We start from the raw sequence: 13,785 nt of genomic DNA on the forward strand, positions 1-13,785 counted from the left end.
GAGGTACAGTGGGCTAGAGAAATAAGGGAATAAAATTCACAATTTCATCAGAGGTATTGACAAGGTTGAGGGTGTTTTCTCAAAAGGAATTTTTCCTAATACACTTATTGATTCAATTTGGTGAGTTTCAGTTGTTAATTAGATTTTTTTAACATTGGATTTTTAGGTTCATTACATCCTTTCCATTTCAATCAGCATTCTCCTTATTTGTTTTATTTCTCTTCTGGTTCATTTCATCTGTCTCAGTTGTCTTTCATATCAGCTTATTTCATAGAGTACATAAAAAAGAGATTTTTAGAGGAACACAATGCAGAAATATAATAAAATTATATTCAGCTATCTCTAGTTTATAATCCATATCCTTCTCATTACATCTTGAGTAAAAGGTTCTCTATTACTTCATGTTTCAAACTGCTTTCACCGGTTCTATAATGGTGTTTTTGATTTGCATTTCCACTTTTTAAATGAGGAGAGTTCTGACCCTAACAGATTTGGTGATTATTCTCATCTCTGCACGATAGCATTTAAAATCTACTTCAGGTTAAAATCATTAACGAGAGGGCAAGCAAAATAGTACCCACATGGGGAGAGTGGGTAAGGAACGTGGTAGGCAGACCAGAGCAGGTGTTGGAGCTTCAACAAGCCTAGGAAGCCTTGATAAAAGGGCTGATGGGTACATACAAGGTGAAGTGGGGTATTATGGAGGGAGGCAGTCTGGCAGGGGTGTCAGAACCCAAGCAGGTAACCTAGACATGGAGATGGAGATGGAAGGGTAGGCAACTGGAATGTTGTGTAGTAAAGAAACTAACTGCATGGGCATAGGGGATTAGTTATATGGAGTAGGATTGATTTTTAGGAAAAGTAACTTTATATTAACAACAATGGGAGTTAAGTTTCTCACTTTCAGAAAAGGGAACTTAAAATATGGAAATGAAGTTAGCTAGATGAACACTGTGATGAGGTTTTCAATGTAAATATAAAAGATATATTTATAGAGATAATATCACTCGAATGTGTCTCTTTAAAAATTCAACTAACCAGTTAATTTTCTCTTGACCACTCTGTCTAAAATAACAGTACCTCCTTTTTATCTGTCTTAGAAAATTTCACTTTTCTTTATGAATTGGAGGAAGAGGTTTTAAGGAAGAGAGAACATCAGTTGCAAAAATCTTGAGTAGGAAGCATGCTTGCCCTGTTTGGGTAAAAAGCCAAGAGACCAAAGGTATAGAACAAATAGAATGGGGGGGTGGGGAGAGGGAGAGGGACAGAGAAGATAAGGTCAGAAATCTGATAGGGGCTCATCATGGAGAGCCTCATAGACCATGGACAAGACTTTTGAATTTTATTTTATGGGAAATAAATCATAGCTTTGACCATAATTTAGTGCAGCTTATATTTTAAAGTATCACTCCTACTGCTATGTAGAAAGTAACTTTCCTTGCAAGAAAGGAAACAAGAAAGCCAATTCAAGGTGAGAGATAATAGTGGCTTGGTCTGCAGTTAATAGTGGTGAGAAATTCTTGAGAGGGTAGCCAGCATTTCTTGGCTGACTTTTTGTGGAGTCCATGTGAAAGAAACCAATGAGGGATAATACCAAGTTTTGGGAATTGTGATATCACTCACAGGAGCTTCGATAGAAAAGCAGATTTGGAGGCAGAAATCTAGGTTTTTTTGGTATATTTGTTTTAAAATGCCTGTTAGAAATCCAAGTGAAGATGACAAGTAAGGATTCTGGAATTTATGGGAAAGGTAGGGGTATAAAAGTAGAAGTGACCTGTTCAAGAAGGTATTAAAGCTTGTGTCAGATTTCCTGGGGGGTAATAATAAATGGAGAAGAGTGGTTCTCAGACTGAGTCTTGAGTTATCCCAAGACTTCGAGGTCTAGAAGATGGAAAGGAACAAAGGATGTTCAGAAGGATTGATGTGAAGAAGCAGTGTGCAAAAAAGGGGGGGAGGTGGAGAATAGTGTGGGGAAATGAGATATCTCATTTTATGTATGCCCCCTCATGTCTATCTATATGTTTTTCTGGAGTTTAAAACGAAAAAAGATGTATTTTTTTCTTGAAGCTTTCTTATGCTTAAAAGGCTGTAACTTGCTGAGAGCAATTATCAAGGGAGGGGAGGTTGACTCAATCACCAATGGTCAATGATTTAGTCAATCAGGCCCATGTAATGAAGCCTCCATCAAAAACCCAAGAGGACTGGGTTTGGAGAGCTTATGGGCTGGTGAACACCTGGAGATTTGTGGGGGAGTGGTACACCAGATGAGAGCATGGAAACTTCGTGCCTTTTCCCCATACCTTGCTCTATGCCTCTCTTCCATCTGGCTCTTCCTGAATTATATCATTTTATAACCTGGTAGTCTAGTAAGTGAAGCGTTAGTAAAGTGAGCCCCTTTAGCAAATTAATCATACCAGAGGAGGGGGTTGTTGGAATCTCCAATTTTGTATCCATTCACTCAAAAGCACATGTCATAACTTGGACTTGTGACTGGCATCCGAAGGGTGTGTAGAGGAGAAAAGTCTTGTGAGACTGGACCTTTAACCTGTGGGATCTGATGCTATCTCTGGATGGATAGTCAGAATCAAGTCAAATGATAGGATACCCAGCTGATGTCTGAGAATTGTTTGTTGGTGGTGCAGGGGAAACCCCACACATGGAAATTGGGTACCAGAATCATTTTAAAATTTTATTCAAAATAACCATCCCTAGTTTCACTGATAGCTCTTCATTTGACATTGCTTTAATTTTCTTCAACATGTTTACCCCAATGAATCAACCTATAGTATCTCTTTTCTTAATCTAAATTACAGTAGCTTAATTATTCATGACTGTGCTTGAATCTTTTAATCCCTTTTGTTTTCAGGAAATGTGAATGTTATCAATAGATGGATTATGACATTAAGAATATACAAAATTTATGACTCAGTCATTTAAACTAGCCTACCAAGGTTATTAATGTTTGCAAAACACATGGCTGATTTTTTTCTTGTATGAACATTTTTTTTCTCTCTGAAAACTATTTTGAAATGAATACATGCTAAAATAGTTTGAGTAAAATTGCTATTCTTACTAATCTGGGAAAAAACTATATTTATAATAATGCATATTCTAATTCTAAAGGCTAATGTCTAGATATTTTACATTTGGAACTGTTATTTGATAATACCATACCTAGTAAGCCCCTACTATCAGCACTTTTTAAAAGCATTTAAATGCACAATATTATTTAATAGTCATAGAAACTCCAAAGAGTTTCATTAAAGGGTTTCATTTTCTTAAGCAGATAGTATTGAGACCCTAATATGGGCTGGACTTCAGGTATATACCAGTGAGCAAAGCAAACATTCCTGTCCATCTACAGCTTATATTTTAGAAGGATGGTGAGTAAATCAAGGCTTTTGGTAATTCAGACTTTTCTTAGGGTCACAGGAGAGGTAGAAGGAGAACTGTGGAAATTCTAATCCAGTGGAGCTCTAGTCAGATAGTGTTAAAATAATTCTTTTTCCTTTGTATTATTTTTGTTGTTGTTGTTTATTTCTAGGACAAACATAATGAATCATAGACTTTAAAAATTTTTTTTCATGGTTATAATAATCAGGAGCCCTGGGTCTGTCACAATATAACATTTTCTGATCTGTCACAAATATAAAATGTTAAATTATGCATGCTATTAACTACTCCATATTAATTTTTCCTTTTGTAAAATGATAAAACAGTGTAAGCATTGAGGCGAATATATATGTTTTCTACCAAAGGTAGCAATCACTGTGAATGCCTTTCGGAGATAATAATACTTAAAGCAGTGTCATTGTAAATCCCATTCAGTTGATAATTCTAGAAAGATTTCATTATGCTATATTAACCTGAATATAAAAGCATCCTTCAAATGCTAATAATTAACATGCATAATTTTGCTGAAATCACAAGACTTCAAATATTTTCTATTTGTAAATTTTGTTTTTTTCATAAGTTTGATGCTTCTCTAGCTAAAAGGAAAAAGATTGTTATATATATTTTAATAGTATTATGTTACATATAAAATGTATTTATAACAAACAAAAGATTTAGTCAATTTAAAATTAAAAGGAGCTTACTAAAGAACTTTATGATTTCTGATAATTGTAAAGTTTTCTCTTTTTAATTACTTGCTCTGTACACATAAAAGTTCATTCCTCCTTAGGAGTCATTGTACAGAGTGGTCTCTTGTAGGGATGCTACCCCCCATTTTTTACATGGTGAATACTGTTAAAAAATATATATATTCTATAGCATTATTAGGGCATGGTAAGACAGACATTATTCAAGGGGAGAGCTATCATGATAGGTATAAAGACCACTGCAATGGAATTTTGCGGTAGGAGAGAGAGATCAAGTTTAACTCTGAATAAATACAGCGTGGGCAAGTAGGAATGTATAGACAAGGAGCAAGGCAGCATTCAGTGGATGGACAATTACTAAGTGGAATCACTAAGAGGAAAGATAGGGGTAAGGGAGGATTCTAGGAAAACTGGCCTAAAGGTGTTCTTGCTGAAGGCAGATCAGGGTGATGAGATATCACCTGGGGGATGGTGAAAAATATGGAACCTGATCAGATATTGAAGGTGGGGGCTTCTGGTTATCAAGAGTCTGGCTAAAATTGGGCAATGCAGAGAGGAACATGAAAGTGACCTTGTTGAAAAGTACAGAGTTCAGCCAAGGAGAGAATGTATGTCAATCCCTACTCATCTTTCAGAACTCAAGTGTCATTTTCTCAATGAGACCCCCTCAGATCCTCAGACCACACAGTCCAACGTATCTCCTTCCCGCCCCCACCCCCACCCCAAACATTATTCTCTCTGATAGTATCTGGTCATTTTCCTTCATTTATCTTAACTCCAATTATATCTGTATATGTATCTTTATTTAATGCTCAGTCTTTTGCTTTAGGCTTATTCGCATCATATACCTACCATATGTGTTTTATTTATCGGGGTATATTTAACACCGAACTCAGGTCTGGCATGTAGTAAATTATCAACTTCTCGAGAATGAATTAAAGAAATTATGCATTTATCTGAAACTTAACTAATTCTCTTATATCAATTTGGTAGATTATATTACAAATGGCTTTAGCAAAGTCTAGCATTACTCATCTGTATAAATGCAGTTTGATTGTGTACAAAGTTGCTCACAACTTTTGAAGAGAAAGATGTTCCTGATGACTCAAGCAGACACTATTGCCTAACCAATGTTCATTTCCTTTTTCTTTTAGCACTATAATCCTCTTCTTCTTTTTTTTTTTTTTTAAAGATTTTATTTATTTATTTAACGGAGAGAGACCCAGTGAGAGAGGGAACACAAGCAGGGGCAGTGGGAGAGGGAGAAGCAGGCTTCCCGCAGAGCAGGGAGCCTGATGAGGGGCTCGAGCCCAGGACCCCAGGATCATGACCTGAGCCGAAGGCAGATGCTTAACGACTGAGCCACCCAGGCGCCCCTATAATCCTCTTAATAATTCATTCATCCTTCTACCAAGTATCTAAGGGAAAGATGACTCCTACTTTTTATTCAGATGTAAAGCCTGCTTGATTCTAAAGCAAGGATGTTCCTCTTTCCTTTGCCAGTGATTGATTTAGGGGTTAGCACAGGATCCACTTCTGGCCAATGAGCTCTACAGACAAGTCTGCTAGTATTTCTGGTCAGATTTTTTTTTGTTTAAGGAGAGACCTAGGAAAACTAATTCCTATTCTGCCTCAGGTAATTATTATGTCTTGATGTAATCTCCGTAATTGCCATGACTATGAAAGGAGCCAGACTGAGGGCAAAGCTGTCACCCTGATAAGAAAACAGAAGGAGAAATAATCTGGGTCCTTGATGTCATCATTGTACTACTGAATTAATCAGCTCTGAAGACACCTTGGCTCTAAATTTCTGTTTAGTGAAAGCCAGTTTGAAGGATTTTTCTTGTGTTTTCAGCCAAAAGTTTTGGAATGGATTTTCAAAACAGTAATGTATAACATTCAGGATGTATGAGTGAATACTATTTCAATAAAATGTTTAATCTGTGTAATCATCAGTGTCACTTTGGTCACTTTGGTCAGCAAAGTGATTATCTGATTGTGCATTAGTGCAGAATGAAAGAGACGCAAGTTTAGTTGGATTGGGTAAAAAACCATGCAATTAACTACTGTTTTCCCATTAAAAATCTTCATAAATTACTTTATGCCAAACATCTTAATAGCTATGCCTCAGCTGGAGCTGAAAACCATCATCCGACACTGTGGGAGTCAGATGTGTTATGGGATCAAACTTATGAGCTTCTTTCCTTTCACAGTGAATTAGCTAAAATATTGATGATTTAATGAGCAATGTTGATAATAATTAGCATGTGTATGCCATAGGATGTCTGCTTAATTTTCATGGCACATGACATTAAAATAAATTGTTTTCATGTGCTCTTCCCTAGCTTGATTGCTAGATTTGTGAGACTCTTTGTGGCATCATTAACTATATTACATAAACGATTAAAAATAATCATAGGTTATTAATATAAAGTTCTCCGTGTGTGTTATATATATATAATACTATTCTAAGGGCCTTACATATATGAACTTATTTTATCTTTCCAACAATTTTATGAAGTAAGTGCCTTTATTATCTTCCTAGAAATGAGCAAATTGAGGCACAGGTATTTTTAGTCCCCCTGGATCCCTCAGCTAGGCTGTGGAGCTGGACAGTTTGATTCTACTCTGAACCACTATGTTGACTCCCTCTTGTTAGATAGAAAACACAAATGATAACTAGAGAATGAATATTTTATTTTGTATATTATTTCCTTTTTTTTATTACGTTCAGTTAGCAGCCACCGTATAGTACATCATTAGTTTTAGATGTAGTGTTCAGTGATTCATTAGTTGCGTATAGCACCCAGTGTTCATCACAACACGTGCCCTCCTTAATACCCATCACCCTGTTACCCCATCCTCCCACCCCCCTCCTCTCTGAAACCCTCAGTTTGTTTTCGGGGTCCATAGTCTCTCATGGTTCGCCTCCCTCTCTGATTTCTCCCCCTTCAGATTTCCCTCCCTTCCTCTATGGTCCTCTGTGCTATTGCTTATGTTCCACATATGAGTGAAACCATATGGTAATTGTCTTTCTCCGCTTGACTTATTTCGCTTAGCATAATCCCCTCCAGTTCCATCCATGTCCATGCAAATGGTGGGTATTCATCCTTTCTGATGGCTGAATTGTATGTATGTATCCATTGCATATATGGACCACATCTTCTTTATCCATTCATCTGTTGAAAAGCATCTCAGCTCTTTCCACAGTTTGGCTATTGTGGACATTGGTGCTATGAACATTGGGGTGCATGTGTCCTTTTGAGAATGAATATTTTAAATCCTTCTATTAACTCTACATGGGGTTTGTTTGGTATTTGAAACAATAATTACTTGTATGGAATAAAATACTCTTTCACACCACCAGTACACAAATATATTTTATTAAATTGAATACATACTGTTTTTAAAAAGGTTCCAATAGTTTAGCCTTAAGAGATTTCTTGCTTGAACTCACAACCCTGAGATCAAGACCTGAACTGTGATCCGGAGTCAGATGTTTAACCAACTAAGCCACCCAGGTGCTCCAAGACTTAAGAAATTTCTATGCCTAGAAGAGAAGTTAACCTTGTGTTACATAATGGAAATTTGTTTTAATAAACAGTCATAGATCTTGATAACTAACTCCTATTTCTAAATTTATGGTTATTGTCTGTCTGGTCCATCGGCAAAAATGAATTTTGGATTAAATTGTCAATGCAATTCATTGAGTTTCCTTTGCAGGTGGATTAGTACTTTATTTAAAATCTATTTAAAGAATATACTTTTAAACAAATTACCTATTCATCTAATAGACCATAATGAATAATACTCCTAAAGTTTCAAATTAAAAGTTTTTTTCTTTTCCTTCCAAAAGTAAGTTTTCATCCAAGCTTGAAAGATCAAGCATTACAACAAGGAAATTTAGGGGAAATTTAATGTAAAGCCATTAATTATGTAAGTGTATTAAAAATAAGTCATAAGGGAAATTTGATTAATGGCTAAATATTAGAATTAAATATGACTTTCAGTGCATTGTGATATCTGGGTGTTACATATATTCATGAATCAATGTTTTCCATTTACATATCTTCCCATTTATCTTAGACCTGTACACATCATACATTTATGCATCCAAAAATATTCCTAAAAATATACCTTCCTCACATATTCTATAAATTGTAAACAGGTATGTACCTCTAGGTGGTGCATTCTTATGAAAAGACATTACATATAAAGAAATATATTTAAAAAATTTTAGAAGCCCATAGTAGTCAAGCCTATATTAAACAATATTCCTTATACATTGATAAATATTACACACATAGGTAGTCCTCCTCAACTGCAGAGGCATTTAAGTGCTTATTATGAATGTAGATGAAGACATCTATATAAAAAAAAGGTTGTACACACTACCCTTAGGGAATGAACACTTTGATGGCAGAAAGTTAAATTCAACTGGCACAATGTCAGGTGGTCATAGGAACAATGCAATTGAAATCTCACAACATAATTATGTGTCAATTATTATTTTCATTTTTTAAGTAAACTTTCAAGAGTGCAGGAAACTTGTTCAAGTTTACATACTGTCATTGCAATTATAGAGACTTTCCCCCAGGTCCTTCTACTACTTCGACTGTCTCCTAACCTCACTTACCGTTTCTTTTCTTTTTTTTAATAAAGATTTTACTTATTTATTTGACAGAGAGAGAGACAGCGAGAGAGGGAACACAAGCAGAAGGAGTGGGAGAGGGAGAAGCAGGCTCCCCGCTGAGCAGGGAGCCCGATGGAGGGCTCGATCCCAGGACCCTGGGATCATGACCTGAGCCGAAGGCAGACGCTTAACAAGTGAGCCACCCAGGCGCTGCCCACCCCGCCCCTGCCCCGCCACTTACCATTTCTATTCTCCACACTGCAGTCATAGTGATATTCCTAAAATTAAAAAAACAAAACAAACAAACAAAAACTGCTACTCTGTCCTGTTTAAAATACAGCAAGTGCTGCCAATTGCTTTCAGAATTATATCCAGTTACCTCGACTTGTATAACGAATATAGTTTATCCCTGTGCTAGTTCAGGGAAAGATCTCCAGCTAGTGCCAATTAATTTAACCCAAATACTGGTTTGGGAGGTAAGGATGTTAGCAGGGATTTTCCTTCCATATCACAGATTTTGGAGGACTTAATTATTGGTTGAGAATTAGAGTCACTATTCTAAGTGTAATAGTAGATGTTTAGGAGCCCATTCTCTTTCTCGAGAGACTTATGAATGTCCTTGGTGATGGAAAAACTTTAATATATGGAGGAGGTAGAAAGGGACTCAGGTCTTGGGGCATGGTGAGTATCTTAGACTTTCAGTAGTTGATGGATGATCAGCTTTGGATCTGAAGCCAGCTAGCTGGTAAGACAATCCAGGTAGCTTCTCAGATTCAGGCAGTGTAAGTGTTGCCATGAATAAGGAGATTCTGTGGGAACTGTCTGGGCTCTCCGGCATAGTGATGGATTCACAGAGCATTCATGATAGTTTTTCCATTTCTGTCCACAAAGACCCTGATAGTCCTATCCCACTCTTCTGAGCCTACAGCCTCCCTCTTTCACTGCTCCCACTAAGAATTCCTCTTTCTTGCCTGGAGCAAGGGTAGTATGTGGGGGAAAAAAAGGGGCGGGGTTTCTTGTTGCAAATATTGTATGTTTCTTTGTTTTTCAAATCTGTCATCTGGGGTAATAAGTGCATTCTTTCCTTAAATTATGAGTTTCAAGAATCCATTCCCACTTCTCTCTCCCTTTCTCCCTCTCCCCCTTTCCCTCCTCCTCCTCATTTCTTTCTCTCTGTGCCTTTTCTTAGATACATATTCTACTAAGAGAAATACAGTGTACAGAATGCCTAGAAGGAAAAAAAATGGGCAAAATGGTAAGAGATATACTGTCAATACGTAGGTTAAAATGGCGTTAGTTTGACATATTGATCGGTGACTTACTCCTCTTTAAATTCCCATTAGAATATTATTGAAAGCATAACAAAAGGGAAAATATGTCACTATATGGGAAAATAAGTCTAACATCAATTTTTCAGAGTTTAGAACTTGAGTCCACTGTTATAGTATTATGATCATGGGGCTACAAATTGCCATTATTGCTAATGTACCCTTCATCCTTACAAATTTCAGTCTGACTACCCACAGAGTTCACAGGAGATTATAGCTATTTCTGTCTCATAGTGTTGAGCTAGAAGGGCCTTATCAAAGAACACTGTAGGTAATTTTTCCTTCCTCTAAACTCACACATTGGTGTTTGATTTCTTGAGATGAGAAAAGAGTATTGCTGTTCCCTCCTTGCCTCACCAACAGGCACCTTTCTTTCCATAACACACAGTTTCTGATGTACTTTATGGATGAACATTATGGATAAGAGTTAAAAATTTTAAAGAGTGGAAGGCAGTGGTATGTAGGAGATATTGGAATAGTCCATGCAAGGCTGTAGGTTTCTTATAATGAATCTAGCCAAAGAAAATTAAACAGCTTAAGTTGTCCTAGGATTATAATTTTCAAAAATATTGTTACTGTGGGACTTAGAATCTCCAAAAGAATACTTGCAATTTTTCAAAACAAGACATAAGTCCAGGTTTTTATTTGGACTCCTCTTATTTCTCTCAGGCATAAACAACATTTCTGTTAGCCAAGATTAGCCTTGGGCCATTAATTATATCTATAAAAACATGCTGCTGCTTATGTATAAATTATAGAACAAAAGGAAAAATGTACTTGATCCTATAAATATTTCAAAATAGCCTATAACTTGTCTATTTCTTTTCTAGGTCAAAATCCATACCCCATTCTTCATTTCTATAACATCAGTTTTCTTCATCCTTGCTAATTGGAAAGAAGTATTCTTTCTCCTTTCAAAGACCTACCTCTCTCCATGAGCTAAATTCCATCTGCTTTTTTTCCCCTCTTCTGTAATCTTATTTTATCAAATTTATCCTTATTCATCTAGATTTTCAACCATTCTCCCAAATCAACATAGGAGTATGTTCAATCTCTACCATCTGGAAAAACAATAGGAACAACTGTATGTCCTCTCTTGATTCATGGTCACACTTTTTAAAAAAAATGTCCTTTACTTATTCTAAATTTGTTTTTGCCTTTTGATTCCTTTTTATTTAAAATTTCAACTTTAGGCTCTGTTCCTTCCCATTGAACAACTGCATCTTCTGGTGCAGTGCCATCTGTGTCCCCGAGACACGATGATGGTCAGAGTAAATGGATTTGACCATATAAAGCACCTAGTCATCAGGGCTACTTTTAACTCTGGCAAATTAGAAATTGTTGCCATCAATGACCCCTTCATTGACCTCTACATGCTCTATAAGTTCCAATATGATTCCACCCATGGCAAATTCAATGGCACAGTCAAAGCTGAAATGGGAAAATTGTCATCAATAGAAAGCCTATCTCCATCTTCCAGGAGTGAGATCCAGCCAACATCAAATGGGGTGATGCTGGTGCTGAGTATGTTGTGGAGTCCACTGGGGTCTTCACTGCCTTGAAGGAGGCTGGGATCACTTGAATGTTGGGCCAAGAGGGTCATCATCTCTGTCCCTTCTGCTGATGGCCCCATGTTTATGATGGGTGTGAACCGTGAGAAGTATGACAACTCTCAAGATTGTCAGCAATGCCTCCTGCACAACTGCTTGGTTCCTCTGGCCAAGGCCATCTATGACAACTTTGGCATTGTGGGGGGGACTCATGACTACAGTCCATGCCATCTCTGCTACCCAGAAGACTGTGGACAGTCCCTCTTGGAAGCCAGGGCATGATAGCTGAGAGGCTGCCCAGAACATCATGCCTGCTTCTATTGGAGCTGCCAAGGTTGTAGGTAAGGCCATCCCTGAACTGAATGGGAAGCTCACTGGCACGGCCTTCCATGTCCCCACCCTCAACATATCAGTCATGGATCTGACCTGCTGCCTGGAGAAAGCTGCCAAATACAATGACATCAAGAAGGTGGTTAAGCAGGCATCAGAGGGCACGCTCAAGGGCATCCTGGGCTATGCTGAGGACCAGGTTGTCTCCTGAGACTTTAACAGTGACACCCACTTCCACCTTTGATGCTCGGGCTGGCACTGCCCTCAATGATCACTGTGTCAAGCTTGTTTCCTGGTATGACAATGAATTTGGCTATAGCAACCAGGTGGTGGACCTTATGGTCCACAGGGCCTCCAAGGTGTAAGGGCCTCCAAGGAGTAAGAGCCCCTTGGACCACCAGCCTCAGCAAGAGAAAGAGGAAGAGCAAAGCCCTTGGCTGTTGGGGAGTGCTTGCCCCCAAATCATCCCCCAACACACTGAGACTCTCCCAACCTCTTCACAGTTTCCATCCCAGACACTCTGAAGAAGGGGAGGGACATGGGGAGACCTACCTTGTCATGTACCATCAATAAAGTACACTGCACCCAGCTCCCTGCCCCCCCCAAAATTCAACTTTATTGCAGAATATTTGATATATAAATGCCCTTTAATTCTTAGCCAAATGTAGTGGTCTCTGTCACCAATACGCTTTTGAAACTACTCTTGTAGATGTGCCAATAAACCCATTTACTGCTAAATCCAATGAACAACTTTTATTCTGAAGAAATTTTGATTCCATGTAGCACTGTATATTATTGATCAAATTAACATTTCAACAATTTTTCCTTCAAAAATAATAAATTGTGGATATATGTTCATTGTAGAAAAATTTAAAAAGCAAAAATTAAAAAAGTATTTCTACAATTGAAATATATCCATTCTTAAGCATCATCTATACAGTTTATATATGCACAAACATATGTAGCAAAGTAATATTTAAGTATACATGTGTGACTATCTACATACACAGAAATATTTTAATATGCTCCCTCCTTCACCAAGTTTTAAATACTCTATGTTAGAGTATTTAAGCTTAGACATCTTTCCATGTCAATGTATATTCTCAAACAGGTACATGTTAGTTATTAAAGAAGATAGGAAAAAAAAGAAAAGCTACATGATGGTGAAGTAGAAGCCAGAAAAAAAAAATATAGAAAGATGACAAAATAACTGTAATTAAGACAGAAACTGACAAACTAGAAACAGAAAATGGTATAATCCATCCACAGAAAGTATTTTTTAAAACTTTTTTAGAAACCACTTTCTTTCAAAGATAGTGAATTTAAAAAGAGACAAAAAGCAGTAATAAGAAGGGAGAAATTAAATGAGACTTAACTATAAATTAAGATTGAAACAAAAACAAAACCTAAGGAAAACCATATTTACTATTTAAGAATATAGTTGCTTTTCTATAATTACCTTTAAAGTAAGAAAATAAAACAAATGCTTTATTAAAAAGTAACCCTTACATTCATTTAATAAATATTTAAATACTTTTTACTTTCCACCTGCTGTTCTAAGTCCCCAAATTATTTTTTTCAAATGTTAGAGTAATGTCATTACCAATATCAACTCTTCACTCAACATTTTCTCTGTATATCCTAAATAGGCTGCATGATGTTTGGGACAATGGATTAAGTGGTGCACCTCATGTGCTCTAATCAGCTGTTAATTTCATTCACTGTCATTGTCATAAACCTACTCTCTAGAAAACAACATCATAGTGTTTTCATTCTTTAGTAAATGTAAATACATTCTTTCGTGTCACAATTAAGCCCTTCACATTGAACATTAAATTACATAA

At 36.8% G+C, this 13,785-nt stretch overlaps 1 pseudogene; it reads left to right on the forward strand.

Moving 5' to 3' along the window:
* LOC118530752 (glyceraldehyde-3-phosphate dehydrogenase-like) overlaps positions 1 to 12,306 on the forward strand; it is a 169,128-nt pseudogene extending 156,822 nt beyond the window's left edge.
* The last annotated feature ends 1,479 nt before the right edge of the window (positions 12,307 to 13,785 follow it).

Source organism: Halichoerus grypus, chromosome 7 (genome assembly GCF_964656455.1).
Source record: "Halichoerus grypus chromosome 7, mHalGry1.hap1.1, whole genome shotgun sequence".
Taxonomy (NCBI): domain Eukaryota; kingdom Metazoa; phylum Chordata; class Mammalia; order Carnivora; family Phocidae; genus Halichoerus; species Halichoerus grypus.